The 14064-nt window shown below is 39.6% G+C and overlaps 1 pseudogene; it reads left to right on the forward strand.

Annotated features, from left to right (window-relative positions):
* The first annotated feature begins 9554 nt into the window (after positions 1-9554).
* The window catches only part of LOC133540009 (cyclic AMP-responsive element-binding protein 5-like), a 42663-nt pseudogene continuing 38153 nt past the window's right edge, over positions 9555-14064 (forward strand).

Raw genomic sequence — 14064 nt, forward strand, 5'->3', positions numbered from 1 at the left:
AATTATTTATCAATTTTTTATTTTATCACACTTAATTTTTAACTGGATGCCATTGGTAAGCGCAGGAGTGAGAAGATGTTTTAAATTAATTAGCGCCCCGGCGGCTATTCAAGTAAATACATTAGTCATACTTTTATATTTGAATTAATCTTGATTATCCACAGACTTACATAATCTAAAAGAGTGTCATATAAGAACATTTTGAGACTGTTCTTGATACTTGTTACTTGTTAATTGCTCCATACTTGTAAACAGTTTGATTTCAAGACCGGTCTTGATGTCTTTTGAAGTGAAAGTCGCCAGCGAGCACAACAGTCGGCGTTTCCTCACTCATCTTCGTTCATGATTGATGAGATCATTGTTGTGATCAATTACATGAGTTAACTGGTTATGTCTGGACAGCCCTACTTTAAACAGAACAAAAGTCAGCAAACCTTCTGCTTTTCAAAGTGTGAGGCAGGCAATCGTTGAAGTCTCACAATATCTCTCGATCCAACAATAAACAAGGTGGCCACGAGACAGTTTTTTTGGACTTTTGACCAGAGAGAGCTTTGCATCTCCAGCTCCTTTCAGCAAAAGAATTGTGCTGCTCGGGCACAACAGGCTCAGCGCTAACAGACACACATGATGTCATGGAGGTAGCTGCAACCCATGTGGGTGTCTGAGCCAAGCAGAGACTTCCTGGTTGCCGTCATACGCTGGTGAATGTGACCGCCTACTCCTCCTCCTCCTCCAGCTACGTGGTACTGTGCCCTGGCACGCACACGTGCTGCAAAACATCCCCTTACTGGGCTGGAAACAGAGCTCTGATTCACATCCACAACATGACATCATCACAACTTCCTGTTTGGGCTTGTCGCCGCGGCTACGCTCATTTGCATACGATGCTCCATTGGCTAGCGATGAAGTCAGCCCGGGACCGGGTCCCATTTCACACTCGCATCACAACACAGTCCTCCTCCTGGAGTCTGTTCCAGTCTGGCCCCAGCACAGGAAAGGCTGAGCGAACACGGCAGACATGTTGCTTGGCTCCGTGGAAATGTGAATGGAGGCATTCCACGAGGTCACACCAAGTAGTGACTTGGAGTCTGAGAAATTCTATTTAAGCAACAACATCAAGCAATAGTTTTCAATCCCCATAAAGCAATAATGTTGTTTGGTAATAGTAGAAAAACACTCAAACACAAATAGGCGATGTAGAGCAGAGAGGTCCAAACTTTTTACACTGAGGGCCACACACTAAAACATCAAAGCAAGTAGGGGCCATTTCATTATTTTTTGTCATCCAAACAAATATATACATGTACATACTTATATGTGTATATATACATATATATATATATATATATATATATATATATATATATATATACATATATATATATATATATATATATATATATATATATATATATATGTATATATATATATATATATATATATATATATATATATGTATATATATATATATATATATATATATGTGTGCTGGTCATATTATTAGAATATCATGAAAAAGTTGATTTAGTTCATTAATTCCATTTAGAAAGTCAAACTTGAGGAATGTATACATTCATTCCAAGCAGACAGATAAATTTCAAGTGTTTTTTGCCAAAAAGGAGATGATTATAGCTGACAACCAATGAAAACCCTAAATTCAACATCTCAGAAAATTAGAATATGGTGAAAAGGTCAGATATTGAAGACACCTGGTGCCACACTCTAATTAGCTAACTAACTCAAAACACCTGGAAAAGCCTTTAAATGGTCTCTCGTTTTGATTCTGTATGACACACAATCATGGGGAAGACTGCTGACTTGACAACTGTCCAAAAGATGACCATTGATACTTTAAAGAAGTAGGGCAAGACACAAAAGGTCATTGCCAAAGAGGTTGGATGTTCCCAGAGCTGTGTGTCCAAGAGGCGAAGGGAAGACAAAGATGTGGTAGAAAAAAGTGTACAAGCAAGAGGGATAACCGCGCCCTGGAGAGGATTGTCAAACAAAACCGATTCAAAAATGTGGGGGAGATCCACAAAGAGTGGACTGCAGCTGGAGTCAGTGCTTCAAGAACCATCACGCACCGACGTATGCAAGATATGGGCTTCAGCTGTCGCATTCCTTGTGTAAAGCCACTCTTGAATAAGAAACAACGTCAAAAGCGTCTCACCTGGGCTGAAGACAAAAAGGACTAGACTGCTGCTGAGTGGTCCAAACTTATGTTTTCAGATGAAAGTAAATTTTGTATCTCCTTTGGAAATCAAGGTCCCAGAGTCTGGAGGAAGACAGGAGAGGCCCAAAATCCACGTTGCCTGAAGTCCAGTGTCAAATTTCCACAATCGGTAATGGTCTGGGGTGCCATGTCATCTGCTGGTGTTGGTCCACTGTGTTTCCTGAGGTCTAGGGTCAATACAGCAGTCTACCAGGAAGTTTTAGAACACTTTATGCTGCCTGCCAAGGACCAATTTTATGGAGGTGAAGATTTCATTTTCCAACATGACTTGCCACCTGCACACAGTGCCAAATCTACCAGTACCTGGTTTAAGGACCATGGTATCCCTGTTCTTGATTGGCCTGCAAACTCACCTGACCTTAACCCCATAGAAAACCTATGGGGTATTGTGAAGCGGAAGATGCGAGATGCCAGACCCAACAATGCTGAAGAGCTGAGGGCCACTTTTAAAGCAACCTGGGCTCTCATAACACCTGAGGAGTGCAGCAGACTGGTGGACTCCATGCCACGCCGTATTGCTGCAGCAATTCAGGCAAAAGGAGCTGCAACTAAGTATTGATTGCCGTATTTGCTGAAACTTTCCATGTTCATACTTTTCAGTTGGCCCACATTTCTAAAAAATATTCTAATTTTCTGAGATACTGCATTTGGGATTTTCAGTAATTGTCAGTACTAATCATCAAAATTTAAAGAAATAAACATTTCAAATATATCACTATGTGTGTAATGAATTGATATAATATGTAAGTTTCAAGTTCTGAATATAATTACTGAAATAAATAAACCTTTTAATGATATTCTAATAATATGAACAGCACCTGTAGGTATATATATATATGTATATATATATATATATATATATATATATTAGGCCTGCGAATCTTTGGGTGTCCCACGATTCGATTCAATATAGATTCTTGGGGTCGCGATTCGATTATATATCGATTTTTTTCGATTCAACGCGATTCTCGATTCAAAAACGATATTTTTCCGATTCAAGACGATTCTGTATTCATTCAATACATAGGATTTCAGCAAGATCTACCCCAGTCTGCTGACATGGTAGCAGAGTAGTAGACTTTTTTAAAAAAGCTTTTATAATTGTATACATACATATACACATATACATAAACATATATACATACATATAAACATATATATACATACGTATACACATATACATATATATACATAAACATATATACATACATCTACACATATATATACATTTGCACACACACATATATATATATATATATATATACATATATATATGTGTATATATATATATATATATATATATATATATATATATATATATATATATATATATGTATATATATATATATCACTGTAAAAATAAATTCTTTAAAAAAAACGGTCATCTACTGGCAGCTACGGCTGCCAAACGAAAACCATAAAATTAAAGTAAAACATTGTAAACCAACTAATGATCAAAAACATTATATTTACAGAAATTTTCATGAAACGTTTTGCGAAAAAAAATCGTACTTTTACAGATTTTTACTAAATTATTAAGATCAACCACCTTTAATAAAGTGACGATGCAAACAGTTCTGCAGAAAAATACCTTTATTCTACAGAATTTTTCCAAATTATTACGATCAACCACCCTTAATGAAGTGACAATTCGGGCAGTTCCACAGATAAACACCATTATTTTACAGATTTTTTCTGAATTGTTAAAATCAGGGGTCTCAAACTTAATTTACCTGGGGGCCACTGGATGCAGAAACTTGGTGCAAAGTGGATTCACCTTCTTTGATTGGCTATCGCCGTCCTAGCAACATACTTGCCAATCCTCACGGTTCTACCGAGAGACTTTCGGTGACCTTCCCAAAGGATTGTCCCGATGTTCGCCCGGACAAGTATATTATGGCGTGCCGTGACAGCACGGCCTTTATCAAACTCTACAACCTTTCATCGCGTTCGCTCATTCACCATACGAAAAGCGGGCTGACTTAAGCGCATGTTGTATTAGGCTTTGGCAGACATACATATATGAAACGCCGCCGGCTTGGCGGGGCCCGAGCTCATCGAAGATGGACTGATGCAAAGTGGAAAGGTGTTCTGTGGTCTGACAAGTCCACATTTCAAATTATACTTGGAAACAGAGGACGTGGTGTCCTCCAGAACAAAGAGGAAAATAACCATTCGGATTGTTATAGGCGCAAAGTTCAAAAGCCAGCATCTGTGATGGTATGGGGGTGTATTAGTGCCCAAGGCATGGGTAACTTACACACCTGTGAAGGCATCATTAATGCTGAATGGTCCATACAGGTTTTGGAGCAACATATGTTGTCATCCAAGCAACGTTATCATTGACGCCCCTGCTTATTTCAGCAAGACAAGTGTTACAACAGCGTGGCTTCGTAAAAAAAGAGACTGGGTACTTTCCTGGCCCGTCTGCAGTCCAGACCTGGCTCCCATCGAAAATGTGTTGCGCATTATGAAGCGTAAAAAACGACGGCATAGACCCAGGACTGTTGAACGACTGAAGCTCTACATAAAACAAGAATGAGAAAGAATTCCACTTTCAAAGCTTCAACAATTAGTTTCCTCAGTTCCCAAACGTTTATTGAGTGTTGTTAAAAGAAAAGGTGATGTAACACAGTGGTGAACATGTCCTTTCCCAACTACTTTGTCACGTGTTGCAGCCATGAAATTCTAAGTTAATTATTATTTGCAAAAAAAAATAAAGTTTATGAGTTTGAACATCAAATATCTTGTCTTTGTAGTGCATTCAACTGAATATGGGTTGAAAAGGATTTGCGAATCATTGTATTCCGATTATATTTACATCTAACACAATTTCTCAACTCATATGGAAACGGGGTTTGTACATAACTTTGTCCTATGCTGGAACAGGTAGACATATGTTTACTTTTAAGCTATATACCGTCGCTATCCAGGTGAAAAAACATTTAGTATTTTTGTTTAGGGTTGTTGTATGAACAGTAGTCTCAGACATTCTTAATTTAATCATGCCTCTAACTTTACCCGAGGTTCCTTGAATGCACTACAGTTATAGGCAATGAGATGCAAAGGTGAAATGTGTACATAAATCTGTCCAATGCTTGCACAGACACATTTATTCTTACATTTTGTCTATAAACATTTTCCTACTAACCACGTACAACTATTTCGTATTTTACGAAGGGGTCTTTGACATACTTAAAAGGGGCCCTTTGCAACATTCACACAGATGCCTAGAGGGCGCTAACTTTCCTAAGCAGGGGTCACCAACCTTTTTGAAATCAAGAGCTACTTCTTGGGTACTGATTAATGCGAAGGGCTACCAGTTTGATACACACTTAAATAAATTGCCAGAAATAACCAATTTACTCAATTTAACTTTAATAAATATATATATATATATATATATATATATATATATATATATATATATATATATATATATATATATATATATATAATTGGTATTTCTGTCTGTCATTCCGTCGTACATTTTTTTTCCTTTTACGGAAGGTTTTTTTGTAGAGAATAAATGATAAAAAAAAATAATTGAACGGTTTAAAAGAGGAGAAAAAACTAAAAAAATTAAAATTAAATTTTGAAACATAGTTTATCTTGAATTGTGACACTTTAAAATTCAAAATTAAACCGGAAAAAATTAATAGAAAAACTAGCTAATTCGAAACTTTTTGAAAAAATAAAAAAAATAATTTATGGAACATCATTAGTAATTTTTCCTGATTAAGATTAATTTTAGAATTTTGATGACATGTTTTGAATAGGTTAAAATCCAATCTGCACTTTGTTAGAATATATAACAAATTGGACCAAGCTATATTTCTAACAAAGACAAATCATTATTTCTTCTCGATTTTCTCGAACAAAATTTTTAAAAGAAATTCAATATACTTTAAAATAAGATTTAAATGTGATTTTCTACAGATTTTCTAGATTTGCCAGAATAATCTTTTTGAATTTTAATAATAATAAGTTTGAAGAAATATTTCACAAATATTCTTTGTCGAAAAAACAGAAGCTAAAGTGAAGAATTAAATTAAAATGTATTATTCTTTACTATAAAAAAAAAATACTTGAACATTGATCTAAATTGTCAGGAAAGAAGAGGAAGGAATTTAAAAAGTAAAAAGGTATATGTGTTTAAAAATCCTAAAATCATTTTTAAGGTTGTAATTTTTGTCTAAAATTGTCTTTCTGAAAGTTATAAGAAGCAAAGTAACAACATTAATGAATTTATTCAAACAAGTGAAGACCAAGTCTTTAAAATATTTTCTTGGATTTTCAAATTCTATTGCAGTTTTGTCTCTCTTTGAATTAAAAATGTCAAGCAAAGCGAGACTAGCTTGCTAGTAAATAAATAAATTTTAAAAAATTGAGGCAGCTCACTGGTAAGTGCTGCTATTTGAGCTATTTTTAGAAGAGGCCAGCGGGCGACTCATCTGGTCCTTACGGGTTACTTGGTGCCCGCGGGCACCGCGTTGGTGGCCGCACAATATATCCCGCCCACTTACTGCTTCCGGACCGTAATGACGCAACTACATACGTACGTAACACCGGCACGCACATTACCTTTAGGTGTTGTTATCTAATAGCGATTTGGATAGGTACAATTAGTTGTCAATTAACAACAAAATGGCTGCACATTCTCCGGAAAAAACAATAATTTCATCTTTTTTAATATAGTAAATGTGAAAACTAAGGGCAATTGTAAAACAAATGTGTTTTGTTAAGCCACTTGGTAACACAAGCTATACAATGTCCTTAAAAGAGTTTTTGCTTGGAAAAACGTAACTTAAGAGTGGAAAAAAAATCAGTGGAAAAAATTTTTGTGTATAAACCATTTTGGCCTAATGGTTGGAGTGTCCGCCCTGAGATCGGTAGGTCGTGAGCTCAAACTTCGGCCGAGTCATACAAAAGACTATAAAAATGGGATCCATTACCTCCCTGCTTGGCACTCAGCATCAAGGGTTGGAATTGGTGGTTAAATCACCAAATGATTCCCGAGCGCGGCCACCGCTGCTGCTCACCCCTCCCCTCGTCTCCCACGGGGTGGACAAGGGGATGGGTCAAATGCAGAGAGTAATTTCACCACACGTAGTGTGTGTGTGATTATTAGCGGTACTTTACCTTTATTTTAAAACACAGATTTTTTTTTCAATTAAATTGTCAGCATAATTTGATGTAAAAAAATACATTCGGTTCGCAAAACCTAAACGCAAAAAAAAAAATCAGTTGCATACATTAGGTGTTAAAAAAATGTGGTAATAAGTGTGAGTTTTCCTTGCCCTTATGTGGGCCCTATCGAGGATGTTGTTGTGGTTTTTGCAGCCCTTTGAGACACTAGTGATTTAGGGCTATATAAATAATCATTGATTGATTGATTGATGGGTTATACTTGTATCAAACAATCAATCAATCAATGGTTATTTATATAGCCCTAAATCACTATGTCTCAAAGGGCTGCACATTGTATCAAACAAACAATCAATCAATCAATGGTTATTTATATAGCCCTAAATCACTAGTGTCTCAAAGGGCTGCACAAACCACAACAACATCCTCGGTAGAGCCCACATAAGGGCAAGGAAAATCTCACCCCAGTGGGACGTCGACAATGATGACTATGAGAAACCTTGGAGAGGACTGCATATGTGGGCACCCCCACCCCCCAGGGGACCGAAAGCAATGGATGTCGAGCGGATCTAACATGATATTGTGAAAGTCCAATCCATAGTGGATCTAATGTATCCGTGAGAATGAAGTCCAAAGTGGATCCGATATAGTAGCGAGAGTCCCATCCAAAGTGGAGCCAGCAGGAAACCATCCCAAGCGGAGGCGGATCAGCAGCGCAGTGATGTCCTCAACCGATACACAGGCGAGCGGTCCCGCTTTTCTACCTTCAAGGTACTCAAAGCGCTTTGACACTAAGTCCATATTCACCCATTCACACACAAATTCACACACCGATGGCAGGAGCTGCCATGCAAGGCCCTAACCACGACCCACCAGGAGCAAGGGTGAAGTGTCTTGCTCAAGGACACAACGGACGTGACGGTAGAAGGTGGGGATCAAACCGGGAACGCTCAGGTTGCTGGCACCGCCACTCTCCCAACCGTCCCCAATAGATTTACCTCTATACAAACAGCCCCTTTAATTCATACTTGCCAACCTTGAGACCTCCGATTTCGGGAGGTGGGGAGTGGGGGGTTGGGCGGGGTCGTGGTTGGAGGGCGTGGTTAAGAGGGGAGGAGTATATTATTTTATTATTTACAGCTGAATTCACCAAGTCAAGTATTTCATATATATATATATATATAAGAAATACTTGACTTTATATATATATATATATATATATATATATATATATATATATATATGTATATATATATATATATATATAAAAGAAATACTTGAATTTCAGTGTTCATTTATTTACACATATACACACACACATAACACTCATCTACTCATTGTTGAGTTAAGGGTTGAATTGTCCATCCTTGTTCTATTCTCTGTCATTATTTTTCTAACCATATGCATGTACAGTAGATGGCAGTATTGTCCTGTTTAAGAGTGTCACAACATTGCTTTTTACGGCAGACAAACTGCTTTACGGTAGACGAAAACGTGACTGCTGTTGTTGTGTGTTGTTACTGCGCTGGGAGGACGTTAATGAAACTGCCCAACAATAAACCCACACAAGAAACCAAGAACTCGCCCTCGATCAATCTACAGTTATAACGTCATTGGGCAGACACACTGTTAATATTGTGGGAAAGCGGACGTGAAAACAGACTGTCTTCACTCAGGTCTGCCTGAATTTTGGGAGATTTTCGGGAGAAAATTTGTCCCTGGAGGTTTTCGGGAGAGGCGCTAAATTTCGGATTTTTTTTTACCGGGAGTGTTGACAAGTATGCTTTAATCTGATTCAAGCAAGGTAATTATTGAGCATTGTGAGCTATGTAAATTACACCAAGGACCCCAAAAGGGACAAACTGTAAAAAAAAAAAATGGATGGATGTATAGACAACATTTTCAAACTTTTCAACTGCATTGTACTACACTGTATTTCCTCATCACTGTTTCCCCACGACATGAGGAGCTGTTGGATTTTGACGCCGACAAACTTTCGCCACGTCCCGCCACGCTCGCTGCAGACTCCCCGAAGCAGGATCGCCCCCCCCCCGCGTGAGCGTGCAGTTCGACCTCCGGTGTCTTCACTTCCCCTCCAACCAGCTGGTGCGACTCTAAGCCCCGCCCCCCTTCCGTCATCGCCCCCCACCCGCCCTCCTCTCTCTCCGTACAATGATTTAGAAGTTCAGGAATCCCGCATGACGTCACGGGGGATGATGTAATGCATCTGTAAATAGAACGTATTGTAATCTCGCGCCAGTCCAACGTGGTTCTCCGCGCCGCTTGTCCGTCTGAAGGTAGGCTATGAGCTCCGCGCTCCCACTCGCGAACTCACCAACTTTTACGCGCTTTCCTTGCACTTGTCCGCCTGTTTTGTCAGTTTGTTGGGGGGGGGACATTTTCAAAGTTTCTCTGCTGTCCCGCAGGAGCCTCGATCTCCACCGGCCGGTGGTCTATTTGAGGGGTGTGCGCGTGTATGACAGCACGGACGCGCTTCGCCGTTACTTCTTTTTTTTTTTTTTTTTGTGGCTTTTATGGAACTTTATGGAGCGGAAACACACCGGATTCCATCCCGGAGACACTCGAGGATTTGATTTGCCTATTTTTTTTATTTGAATGAACTCCAAATGCGATGTTGACATCCGGCAACAACAGGAAGTTAGTATGCATTATTTTTATGTAAACCATTCTTATTGTGCATGCCTCTTATTCATTCTACTTACACTTCTGTATTAATATATTACACAAACACACACAAGCACTGCTGCCGTGTATGAGTTCCGTTATTAATCCAAATGAGAATCTGGTGCAAAACGGTTGTTGGGATTTATGTATTTAAAAGGTGACGTCACCCTGCATCGATCAGTCTGACAGAAGGTTCTGCTGGAAATGTGCTGACTCTGCTGCTTTTCCAAGTGCTGCTGGACGAGGCCAGAGTGGCACAAACTGTACACTGAGTCATATCTATCCATCTGTGTTAAAAAAACAACAAAAAAAAACTGTAATTCACAGCAAATGCTGGCTGATAACTGCATTACTTTCACAGTAACATTTACAGCAATGCCTTGTGAAATAACAGTTAATTGCTGTGAAATATAAGGGGACTATTATATAATATAGGCAAAAAAAAAGTATTTAGTCAGCCACCGATTGTGCAAGTTCTCCCGATTAAAATGATGACAGAGGTCTGTAGTTTTCATCATAGGTACACTTCAACTGTGAGAGACGGAATGTGAAGAAAAAAATCCAGGAATTCACATTGTAGGAATTTTTAAGAATTTATTTGTAAATTATGGTGGAAAATAAGTATTTGGTCAACCATTCAAAGCTCTCACTGATGGATGGACGTTTTGGCTCACAATCTCTTTCTTTCCTTAACACAGATCAATCGTCCTGTCCCCTTAGCAGAAAAACAGCCCCAAAGCATGATGTTTCCACCCCCATGCTACACGGTAGGTTTGGTGTCCTTGGGATGCAACTCAGTATTCTTCTTCCTTCAAACACGACGAGTTAGTTTATACCAAAAAGTTATATTTTGGTTTCATCTGACCACATGACATTCTCCCAATCCTCTGCTGTATCATCCATTTATCCATTTTGGTATAAACTCAACTTGTCGTGTTTGGAGGAAAAAGAATACTGAGTTGCATCCCAAGAACACCATACCTACTGTGAAGCATGGGGGTGGAAACATCATGCTTTGGGGCTGTTTTTCTGCTAAGGGGACAGGACGATTGATCCGTGTTAAGGAAAAAATGAATGGGGCCATGTATCGTGAGATTTTGAGCCAAAACCTCCTTCCATCAGTGAGAGCTTTGAATGGTTGACCAAATACTTATTTTCCACCATAATTTATAAATACATTCTTTAAAATTCCTACAATGTGAATTCCTGGATTTTTTTTCTTATTCTGTCTCTCACAGTTGAAGTGTACCTATGATGAAAATTACAGACCTCTGTCATCATTTTAAGCGGGAGAACTTGCACAATCGGTGGCTGACTAAATACTTTTTTGCCCCACTGTATATATATGTATATATATATATATATATATATATATATATATATATAATGTTACATTACATTTTCATTACAGCATTTTATTATGGAAAAATGCTGTGAAATCTTGGTAATTTTTTTTTACAGTTCTTCTCCTGTATCCATCATCCACACTCTAAAAAACAATTCTTGTAAATATACAACAAATTATTGGCTAATAATTGCATTATTTTCACAGCAATGTTTACAGTCATTTAGTGTGACAGAGATGTGAACTGTAAGGGTTATTGTCATTTGTTGGAATGTTAGAGTAAATGTATTTTACTGTGAAAAAAGGGCTGTGAACTAATGGTAAATGTTCAGTCCAACTACCTGACGCACACACCTACTCTATGAAGTCACCTCGACTTGTCAATGGTTGGAAAATGGGGGCTGAAGCAGGTTCAAACCTGTCAGGACTATACGCCGCCGGTGCAACCCGCCCTGCACTCTGCCACCTCCTGCCCTCATTCCTTTTCTTTTCCATTCATTGTGACACATTCTTTCTCTATCTGCCACGTGCCGCCTCCTCCAATCAACTTCTACCAAGTGACAATCCCCCCCCCCCTCCATGGGAAAAACATCACCTGTGGCCTTTGCACATCACGCATGCAGCCATGACCCCGCCCTGGGCATCATCTCTTTCACATAAAAATATATATATTTTTAAAAAGTGATATGTATTGGGGCTTCACAGTGGCAGAGGGGTTAGTGCGTCTGCCTCACAATACGAAGGTCCTGAGTAGTCAGGGTTCAATCCCAGGCTCGGGATCTTTCTGTGTGGAGTTTGCATGTCCTCCCCGTGAATGAGTGGGTTGCCTCCGGGTACTCCAGCTTCCTCCCACTTCCAAAGACATGCACCTTGGGATAGGTTGATTGGCAACACTAAATTGGCCCTAGTGTGTGAATGTGAGTGTGAATGTTGTCTGTCTATCTGTGTTGGCCCTGCGATGAGTGGCGACTTGTCCAGGGTGTACCCCGCCTTCCGCCCGATTGTAGCATAGATAGGCACCAGCGCCCCCCGCGACCCAAAAGGGAATAAGGGGTAGAAAATGGATGGATGATACTTATTGACTATAAAGACGGCTCCTCTGGAGCAGGAGTGTTCAAAGTGTGACCCAGTGAGCCTCCCATCAAACAATGACAATACCACCCTGCTCTGTCAACGTACATTGCAAAAAAAAAAAAAAACTCAGTAGATTTTACTATAAAAATGGCAGAATTTTACCATTAAAATAACTGTTGTATCATATTCCATTTTAGTTATCAAAAAATATATTTTTGCATGAATCGCGATTCTTTTTTGTAACTATTCTTAATCTATTCCAAATAATCCATCCATCCATTTTCTACCGCTTAGTCCCTTTTGGGGTAGCGGGGGGCGCTGGCGCCTATCTTAGCTACAATCGGGCGGAAGGCGGGGTACACCCTGGACAAGTCGCCACCTCATCGCAGGGCCAACACAGACAGACAGACAACATTCACACTCACATTCAAACACTAGGGCCAATTTAGTGTTGCCAATCAACCTATCCCCAGGTGCATGTCTTTGGAAGTGGGAGGAAGCCGGAGTACCCGGAGGGAACCCACGCATTCACGGGGAGAACATGCAAACTCCACACAGAAAGATCCCGAGCCTGGATTTGAACCCAGGACTGCAGGAACTTCGTATTGTGAGTCAGACGCACTAACCCCTCTGCCACTGTGAAGCCCCTCCAAATAATCCCCCCCCTAAAAATCAGTCTTGTCCAGCCACTCACACAAATCATACTATTGATGTAGATCATGGATGTCAAACTCTGGCCGTGTAATTTCATTTGGCGCTTGAGGTAATAACAAATTAAGATTAGAGTTGGCCCGCCTGTAATATTCAGCGGCGGTGCCTCTGTAACACCGCATTCACCGCTGATACTCGTACTTGCTAACCCTCACGATTTTCCCGGGAGACTCCCGAAGTTCAGTGCTCGCTCCCAATCAAAAGGGACTGGGTTCAAATCCCAGTCGAATCAATCAGTAACTAGGAAAGATTTTATATCATAGTTTACTGAGACAGGTTCTCATTTAAAAATTTTATTGGGGCCCAAAATTTCCCTTTAAGAAGACCAAGGATGGCTGAGTGGTCAAAACAGGTATCTCCCAATCAAAGAGGACTGGGTTTAAATCCTAGTCAGGTAACTAGGAAAGATCCAGTGGGAGGAGTTAAAGTTCACCCGGGCAACAATATTGGGGGTGTGTCTTGAAGGCACTGCCTTTAGCGTCCTCTACAGCCTACCGTCACGTCCGCTTTTCCGCCATACAAACAACATGCCAGCACAGTTACATAATACATGCGGCTTTAACACACACGAGTGAATGCAAGCCATACTTGATCAACAGCCATACAGGTCACACTGAGGGTGGCCGTATAAACAACTTTAACACTGTTACAAATATGCGCCACACTGTGAACCCACACCAAACGAGAATGACAAACACATTTTGGGAGAACATCCGCACCGTAACAGAAAATATACACAACAAAATAAATACCCAGAACCCCTTGCAGCACTAACTCTTCCAGGATCCTACAATATACACCCCCGCTACCACCAAACTTCAACCCCCCCTCCCGCCCAATTTTTATTACATTTTATGTGATATGCAAT

Source organism: Nerophis ophidion, linkage group LG21 (assembly GCF_033978795.1).
Source record: "Nerophis ophidion isolate RoL-2023_Sa linkage group LG21, RoL_Noph_v1.0, whole genome shotgun sequence".
Classification (NCBI taxonomy): Eukaryota; Metazoa; Chordata; class Actinopteri; order Syngnathiformes; family Syngnathidae; genus Nerophis; species Nerophis ophidion.